Source organism: Atractosteus spatula, chromosome 10 (assembly GCF_055471065.1).
Source record: "Atractosteus spatula isolate fAtrSpa1 chromosome 10, fAtrSpa1.hap1, whole genome shotgun sequence".
In the NCBI taxonomy this organism is placed as follows: Eukaryota; Metazoa; Chordata; class Actinopteri; order Semionotiformes; family Lepisosteidae; genus Atractosteus; species Atractosteus spatula.
Genome location: NC_142715.1, coordinates 22,775,883 through 22,783,382, shown reverse-complemented (window position 1 = coordinate 22,783,382; position 7,500 = coordinate 22,775,883). Strand labels below are relative to the sequence as shown.

General features: G+C 52.6%; 7 non-coding genes and 5 pseudogenes across 7 annotated transcripts; all 12 read right to left on the bottom strand.

The window, feature by feature from the left end:
* Positions 1-295: 295 nt before the first annotated feature.
* LOC148825949 (5S ribosomal RNA) lies at positions 296-414 on the bottom strand. Its single transcript, XR_016093383.1, has one exon. It is a non-coding gene; the product is annotated as a 5S ribosomal RNA (ribosomal RNA).
* Positions 415-951: 537 nt separating this feature from the next.
* LOC148825948 (5S ribosomal RNA) lies at positions 952-1,070 on the bottom strand (annotated as a pseudogene).
* A 537-nt stretch (positions 1,071-1,607) lies between these two features.
* Positions 1,608-1,726, bottom strand: LOC148825947 (5S ribosomal RNA; annotated as a pseudogene).
* Positions 1,727-2,263: 537 nt separating this feature from the next.
* On the bottom strand, positions 2,264-2,382 carry LOC148825946 (5S ribosomal RNA). The gene has a single exon (XR_016093300.1). It is a non-coding gene; the product is annotated as a 5S ribosomal RNA (ribosomal RNA).
* A 456-nt stretch (positions 2,383-2,838) lies between these two features.
* LOC148825945 (5S ribosomal RNA) lies at positions 2,839-2,957 on the bottom strand. The gene has a single exon (XR_016093382.1). It is a non-coding gene; the product is annotated as a 5S ribosomal RNA (ribosomal RNA).
* Positions 2,958-3,494: 537 nt separating this feature from the next.
* LOC148825944 (5S ribosomal RNA) lies at positions 3,495-3,613 on the bottom strand (annotated as a pseudogene).
* A 456-nt stretch (positions 3,614-4,069) lies between these two features.
* Positions 4,070-4,188, bottom strand: LOC148825943 (5S ribosomal RNA). The gene has a single exon (XR_016093381.1). It is a non-coding gene; the product is annotated as a 5S ribosomal RNA (ribosomal RNA).
* A 537-nt stretch (positions 4,189-4,725) lies between these two features.
* LOC148825942 (5S ribosomal RNA) lies at positions 4,726-4,844 on the bottom strand (annotated as a pseudogene).
* Positions 4,845-5,301: 457 nt separating this feature from the next.
* LOC148825941 (5S ribosomal RNA) lies at positions 5,302-5,420 on the bottom strand. The gene has a single exon (XR_016093380.1). It is a non-coding gene; the product is annotated as a 5S ribosomal RNA (ribosomal RNA).
* Positions 5,421-5,957: 537 nt separating this feature from the next.
* On the bottom strand, positions 5,958-6,076 carry LOC148825940 (5S ribosomal RNA). Its single transcript, XR_016093379.1, has one exon. It is a non-coding gene; the product is annotated as a 5S ribosomal RNA (ribosomal RNA).
* Positions 6,077-6,613: 537 nt separating this feature from the next.
* Positions 6,614-6,732, bottom strand: LOC148825939 (5S ribosomal RNA; annotated as a pseudogene).
* A 456-nt stretch (positions 6,733-7,188) lies between these two features.
* Positions 7,189-7,307, bottom strand: LOC148825938 (5S ribosomal RNA). The gene has a single exon (XR_016093378.1). It is a non-coding gene; the product is annotated as a 5S ribosomal RNA (ribosomal RNA).
* Between the last annotated feature and the right edge of the window lie 193 nt (positions 7,308-7,500).

Sequence of the window (7,500 nt, the reverse complement as noted above, 5' to 3'; positions counted from 1 at the left end):
GAGCTCTGTGGAAAACGATCTCAATACAATTCTGAAAAACGCGTCTCCCCGAACGCCAGCCGAACAAGTCTCCACAGCCGAAGCGCTGTGTCTCTTTTCAGCTGGCGATAAACCTTTCCTCGATCCTTTGCGGACTTGTAAAACTGTTCATGATCAGAATAAAAAACGCTCACGCTAATACACAAGCACCCGTGTCTCGCCAAAGCTGACAAATAAACAGACGGACAAGCCGCACTGCACGTGTGAACAGGGGAATGAGCGAGCGAGCGGGGATAGGGCGCCTCCTGCGCTTAAAAGCTTACAGCACCTGGTATTCCCAGGCGGTCTCCCATCCAAGTACTAACCAGGCCCATCCCTGTTTAGCTTCCGAGATCAGACGAGATCAGGCGTGCTCAAGGGGGTGTGGCCGTAAGCGAGAGCAAGGCTCGCTGGCACCCTTCTTATAGAGAGGACAGCTCCGTCACCTCTTTTACGACGCTGCTTTTTTTCCCTTGCGTTTTTCTCTTCTTCCCACGTTCTCTCTCTTCACTGCCTTCGTCCCCGCTCTATTTCACTTCAGCCTTTCACTCTTGCTTCCTTCCAATGAGGACGGAGCTGCGGGAGAAAGGGCGCTATAGAGGATCGCTGTGGAGAGCTGCTGCTGTGCTTTGACATCTGAGCTCTGTGGAAAACGATCTCAATACAATTCTGAAAAACGCGACTCCCCGAACGCCAGCCGAACAAGTCTCCACAGCCGAAGCGCTGTGTCTCTTTTCAGCTGGCGATAAACCTTTCCTCGATCCTTTGCGGACTTGTAAAACTGTTCATGATCAGAATAAAAAACGCTCACGCTAATACACAAGCACCCGTGTCTCGCCAAAGCTGACAAATAAACAGACGGACAAGCCGCACTGCACGTGTGAACAGGGGAATGAGCGAGCGAGCGGGGATAGGGCGCCTCCTGCGCTTAAAAGCTTACAGCACCTGGTATTCCCAGGCGGTCTCCCATCCAAGTACTAACCAGGCCCATCCCTGTTTAGCGTCCGAAACCAGACGAGATCAGGCGTGCTCAAGGGGGTGTGGCCGTAAGCGAGAGCAAGACTCGCTGTCACCCTTCTTATAGAGAGGACAGCTCCGTCACCTCTTTAACGACGCTGCTTTTTTTCCCTTGCGTTTTTCTCTTCTTCCCACGTTCTCTCTCTTCACTGCCTTCGTCCCCGCTCTATTTCACTTCAGCCTTTCACTCTTGCTTCCTTCCAATGAGGACGGAGCTGCGGGAGAAAGGGCGCTATAGATGATCGCTGTGGAGAGCTGCTGCTGTGTTTTGACATCTGAGCTCTGTGGAAAACGATCTCAATACAATTCTGAAAAACGCGACTCCCCGAACGCCAGCCGAACAAGTCTCCACAGCCGAAGCGCTGTGTCTCTTTTCAGCTGGCGATAAACCTTTCCTCGATCCTTTGCGGACTTGTAAAACTGTTCATGATCAGAATAAAAAACGCTCACGCTAATGCACAAGCACCCGTGTCTCGCCAAAGCTGACAAATAAACAGACGGACAAGCCGCACTGCACGTGTGAACAGGGGAATGAGCGAGCGAGCGGGGATAGGGCGCCTCCTGCGCTTAAAAGCTTACAGCACCTGGTATTCCCAGGCGGTCTCCCATCCAAGTACTAAACAGGCCCATCCCTGTTTAGCTTCCCAGATCAGACGAGATCAGGCGTGCTCAAGGGGGTGTGGCCGTAAGCGAGAGCAAGGCTCGCTGGCACCCTTCTTATAGAGAGTACAGCTCCGTCACCTCTTTAACGACGCTGCTTTTTTTCCCTTGCGTTTTTCTCTTCTTCCCACGTTCTCTCTCTTCACTGCCTTCGTCCCCGCTCTATTTCACTTCAGCCTTTCACTCTTGCTTCCTTCCAATGAGGACGGAGCTGCGGGAGAAAGGGCGCTATAGAGGATCGCTGTGGAGAGCTGCTGCTGTGCTTTGACATCTGAGCTCTGTGGAAAACGATCTCAATACAATTCTGAAAAACGCGACTCCCCGAACGCCAGCCGAACAAGTCTCCACAGCCGAAGCGCTGTGTCTCTTTTCAGCTGGCGATAAACCTTTCCTCGATCCTTTGCGGACTTGTAAAACTGTTCATGATCAGAATAAAAAACGCTCACGCTAATACACAAGCACCCGTGTCTCGCCAAAGCTGACAAATAAACAGACGGACAAGCCGCACTGCACGTGTGAACAGGGGAATGAGCGAGCGAGCGGGGATAGGGCGCCTCCTGCGCTTAAAAGCTTACAGCACCTGGCATTCCCAGGCGGTCTCCCATCCAAGTACTAACCAGGCCCATCCCTGTTTAGCTTCCGAGATCAGACGAGATCAGGCGTGCTCAAGGGGGTATGGCCGTAAGCGAGAGCAAGGTTCGCTGGCACCCTTCTTATAGAGAGGACAGCTCCGTCACCTCTTTTACGACGCTGCTTTTTTCTTGCTTCCTTCCAATGAGGACGGAGCTGCGGGAGAAAGGGCGCTATAGAGGATCGCTGTGGAGAGCTGCTGCTGTGCTTTGACATCTGAGCTCTGTGGAAAACGATCTCAATACAATTCTGAAAAACGCGACTCCCCGAACGCCAGCCGAACAAGTCTCCACAGCCGAAGCGCTGTGTCTCTTTTCAGCTGGCGATAAACCTTTCCTCGATCCTTTGCGGACTTGTAAAACTGTTCATGATCAGAATAAAAAACGCTCACGCTAATACACAAGCACCCGTGTCTCGCCAAAGCTGACAAATAAACAGACGGACAAGCCGCACTGCACGTGTGAACAGGGGAATGAGCGAGCGAGCGGGGATAGGGCGCCTCCTGCGCTTAAAAGCTTACAGCACCTGGTATTCCCAGGCGGTCTCCCATCCAAGTACTAACCAGGCCCATCCCTGTTTAGCTTCCGAGATCAGACGAGATCAGGCGTGCTCAAGGGGGTGTGGCCGTAAGCGAGAGCAAGGCTCGCTGGCACCCTTCTTATAGAGAGGACAGCTCCGTCACCTCTTTTACGACGCTGCTTTTTTTCCCTTGCGTTTTTCTCTTCTTCCCACGTTCTCTCTCTTCACTGCCTTCGTCCCCGCTCTATTTCACTTCAGCCTTTCACTCTTGCTTCCTTCCAATGAGGACGGAGCTGCGGGAGAAAGGGCGCTATAGAGGATCGCTGTGGAGAGCTGCTGCTGTGCTTTGACATCTGAGCTCTGTGGAAAACGATCTCAATACAATTCTGAAAAACGCGACTCCCCGAACGCCAGCCGAACAAGTCTCCACAGCCGAAGCGCTGTGTCTCTTTTCAGCTGGCGATAAACCTTTCCTCGATCCTTTGCGGACTTGTAAAACTGTTCATGATCAGAATAAAAAACGCTCACGCTAATACACAAGCACCCGTGTCTCGCCAAAGCTGACAAATAAACAGACGGACAAGCCGCACTGCACGTGTGAACAGGGGAATGAGCGAGCGAGCGGGGATAGGGCGCCTCCTGCGCTTAAAAGCTTACAGCACCTGGCATTCCCAGGCGGTCTCCCATCCAAGTACTAACCAGGCCCATCCCTGTTTAGCTTCCGAGATCAGACGAGATCAGGGGTGCTCAAGGGGGTATGGACGTAAGCGAGAGCAAGGCTCGCTGGCACCCTTCTTATAGAGAGGACAGCTCCGTCACCTCTTTTACGACGCTGCTTTTTTCTTGCTTCCTTCCAATGAGGACGGAGCTGCGGGAGAAAGGGCGCTATAGAGGATCGCTGTGGAGAGCTGCTGCTGTGCTTTGACATCTGAGCTCTGTGGAAAACGATCTCAATACAATTCTGAAAAACGCGACTCCCCGAACGCCAGCCGAACAAGTCTCCACAGCCGAAGCGCTGTGTCTCTTTTCAGCTGGCGATAAACCTTTCCTTGATCCTTTGCGGACTTGTAAAACTGTTCATGATCAGAATAAAAAACGCTCACGCTAATAAACAAGCACCCGTGTCTCGCCAAAGCTGACAAATAAACAGACGGACAAGCCGCACTGCACGTGTGAACAGGGGAATGAGCGAGCGAGCGGGGATAGGGCGCCTCCTGCGCTTAAAAGCTTACAGCACCTGGTATTCCCAGGCGGTCTCCCATCCAAGTACTAACCAGGCCCATCCCTGTTTAGCTTCCGAGATCAGACGAGATCAGGCGTGCTCAAGGGGGTGTGGCCGTAAGCGAGAGCAAGGCTCGCTGGCACCCTTCTTATAGAGAGGACAGCTCCGTCACCTCTTTTACGACGCTGCTTTTTTTCCCTTGCGTTTTTCTCTTCTTCCCACGTTCTCTCTCTTCACTGCCTTCGTCCCCGCTCTATTTCACTTCAGCCTTTCACTCTTGCTTCCTTCCAATGAGGACGGAGCTGCGGGAGAAAGGGCGCTATAGAGGATCGCTGTGGAGAGCTGCTGCTGTGCTTTGACATCTGAGCTCTGTGGAAAACGATCTCAATACAATTCTGAAAAACGCGACTCCCCGAACGCCAGCCGAACAAGTCTCCACAGCCGAAGCGCTGTGTCTCTTTTCAGCTGGCGATAAAAATTTCCTCGATCCCTTGCGGACTTGTAAAACTGTTCATGATCAGAATAAAAAACGCTCACGCTAATACACAAGCACCCGTGTCTCGCCAAAGCTGACAAATAAACAGACGTACAAGCCGCACTGCACGTGTGAACAGGGGAATGAGCGAGCGAGCGGGGATAGGGCGCCTCCTGCGCTTAAAAGCTTACAGCACCTGGTATTCCCAGGCGGTCTCCCATCCAAGTACTAACCAGGCCCATCCCTGTTTAGCTTCCAAGATCAGACGAGATCAGGCGTGCTCAAGGGGGTGTGGCTGTAAGCAAGAGCAAAGGCTCGCTGGCACCCTTCTTATAGAGAGGACAGCTCCGTCACCTCTTTTACGACGCTGCTTTTTTCTTGCTTCCTTCCAATGAGGACGGAGCTGCGGGAGAAAGGGCGCTATAGAGGATCGCTGTGGAGAGCTGCTGCTGTGCTTTGACATCTGAGCTCTGTGGAAAACGATCTCAATACAATTCTGAAAAACGCGACTCCCCGAACGCCAGCCGAACAAGTCTCCACAGCCGAAGCGCTGTGTCTCTTTTCAGCTGGCGATAAACCTTTCCTCGATCCTTTGCGGACTTGTAAAACTGTTCATGATCAGAATAAAAAACGCTCACGCTAATACACAAGCACCCGTGTCTCGCCAAAGCTGACAAATAAACAGACGGACAAGCCGCACTGCACGTGTGAACAGGGGAATGAGCGAGCGAGCGGGGATAGGGCACCTCCTGCGCTTAAAAGCTTACAGCACCTGGTATTCCCAGGCGGTCTCCCATCCAAGTACTAACCAGGCCCATCCCTGTTTAGCTTCCGAGATCAGACGAGATCAGGCGTGCTCAAGGGGGTGTGGCCGTAAGCGAGAGCAAGGCTCGCTGGCACCCTTCTTATAGAGAGGACAGCTCCGTCACCTCTTTTACGACGCTGCTTTTTTTCCCTTGCGTTTTTCTCTTCTTCCCACGTTCTCTCTCTTCACTGCCTTCGTCCCCGCTCTATTTCACTTCAGCCTTTCACTCTTGCTTCCTTCCAATGAGGACGGAGCTGCGGGAGAAAGGGCGCTATAGAGGATCGCTGTGGAGAGCTGCTGCTGTGCTTTGACATCTGAGCTCTGTGGAAAACGATCTCAATACAATTCTGAAAAACGCGACTCCCCGAACGCCAGCCGAACAAGTCTCCACAGCCGAAGCGCTGTGTCTCTTTTCAGCTGGCGATAAACCTTTCCTCGATCCATTGCGGACTTGTAAAACTGTTCATGATCAGAATAAAAAACGCTCACGCTAATACACAAGCACCCGTGTCTCGCCAAAGCTGACAAATAAACAGACGGACAAGCCGCACTGCACGTGTGAACAGGGGAATGAGCGAGCGAGCGGGGATAGGGCGCCTCCTGCGCTTAAAAGCTTACAGCACCTGGTATTCCCAGGCGGTCTCCCATCCAAGTACTAACCAGGCCCATCCCTGTTTAGCTTCCGAGATCAGACGAGATCAGGCGTGCTCAAGGGGGTGTGGCCGTAAGCGAGAGCAAGGCTCGCTGGCACCCTTCTTATAGAGAGGACAGCTCCGTCACCTCTTTTACGACGCTGCTTTTTTTCCCTTGCGTTTTTCTCTTCTTCCCACGTTCTCTCTCTTCACTGCCTTCGTCCCCGCTCTATTTCACTTCAGCCTTTCACTCTTGCTTCCTTCCAATGAGGACGGAGCTGCGGGAGAAAGGGCGCTATAGAGGATCGCTGTGGAGAGCTGCTGCTGTGCTTTGACATCTGAGCTCTGTGGAAAACGATCTCAATACAATTCTGAAAAACGCGACTCCCCGAACGCCAGCCGAACAAGTCTCCACAGCCGAAGCGCTGTGTCTCTTTTCAGCTGGCGATAAAAATTTCCTCGATCCTTTGCGGACTTGTAAAACTGTTCATGATCAGAATAAAAAACGCTCACGCTAATACACAAGCACCCGTGTCTCGCCAAAGCTGACAAATAAACAGACGTACAAGCCGCACTGCACGTGTGAACAGGGGAATGAGCGAGCGAGCGGGGATAGGGCGCCTCCTGCGCTTAAAAGCTTACAGCACCTGGTATTCCCAGGCGGTCTCCCATCCAAGTACTAACCAGGCCCATCCCTGTTTAGCTTCCAAGATCAGACGAGATCAGGCGTGCTCAAGGGGGTGTGGCTGTAAGCGAGAGCAAGGCTCGCTGGCACCCTTCTTATAGAGAGGACAGCTCCGTCACCTCTTTTACGACGCTGCTTTTTTCTTGCTTCCTTCCAATGAGGACGGAGCTGCGGGAGAAAGGGCGCTATAGAGGATCGCTGTGGAGAGCTGCTGCTGTGCTTTGACATCTGAGCTCTGTGGAAAACGATCTCAATACAATTCTGAAAAACGCGACTCCCCGAACGCCAGCCGAACAAGTCTCCACAGCCGAAGCGCTGTGTCTCTTTTCAGCTGGCGATAAACCTTTCCTCGATCCTTTGCGGACTTGTAAAACTGTTCATGATCAGAATAAAAAACGCTCACGCTAATACACAAGCACCCGTGTCTCGCCAAAGCTGACAAATAAACAGACGGACAAGCCGCACTGCACGTGTGAACAGGGGAATGAGCGAGCGAGCGGGGATAGGGCGCCTCCTGCGCTTAAAAGCTTACAGCACCTGGTATTCCCAGGCGGTCTCCCATCCAAGTACTAACCAGGCCCATCCCTGTTTAGCTTCCGAGATCAGACGAGATCAGGCGTGCTCAAGGGGGTGTGGCCGTAAGCGAGAGCAAGGCTCGCTGGCACCCTTCTTATAGAGAGGACAGCTCCGTCACCTCTTTTACGACGCTGCTTTTTTCTTGCTTCCTTCCAATGAGGACGGAGCTGCGGGAGAAAGGGCGCTATAGAGGATCGCTGTGGAGAGCTGCTGCTGTGCTTTGACATCTGAGCTCTGTGGAAAACGATCTCAATACAATTC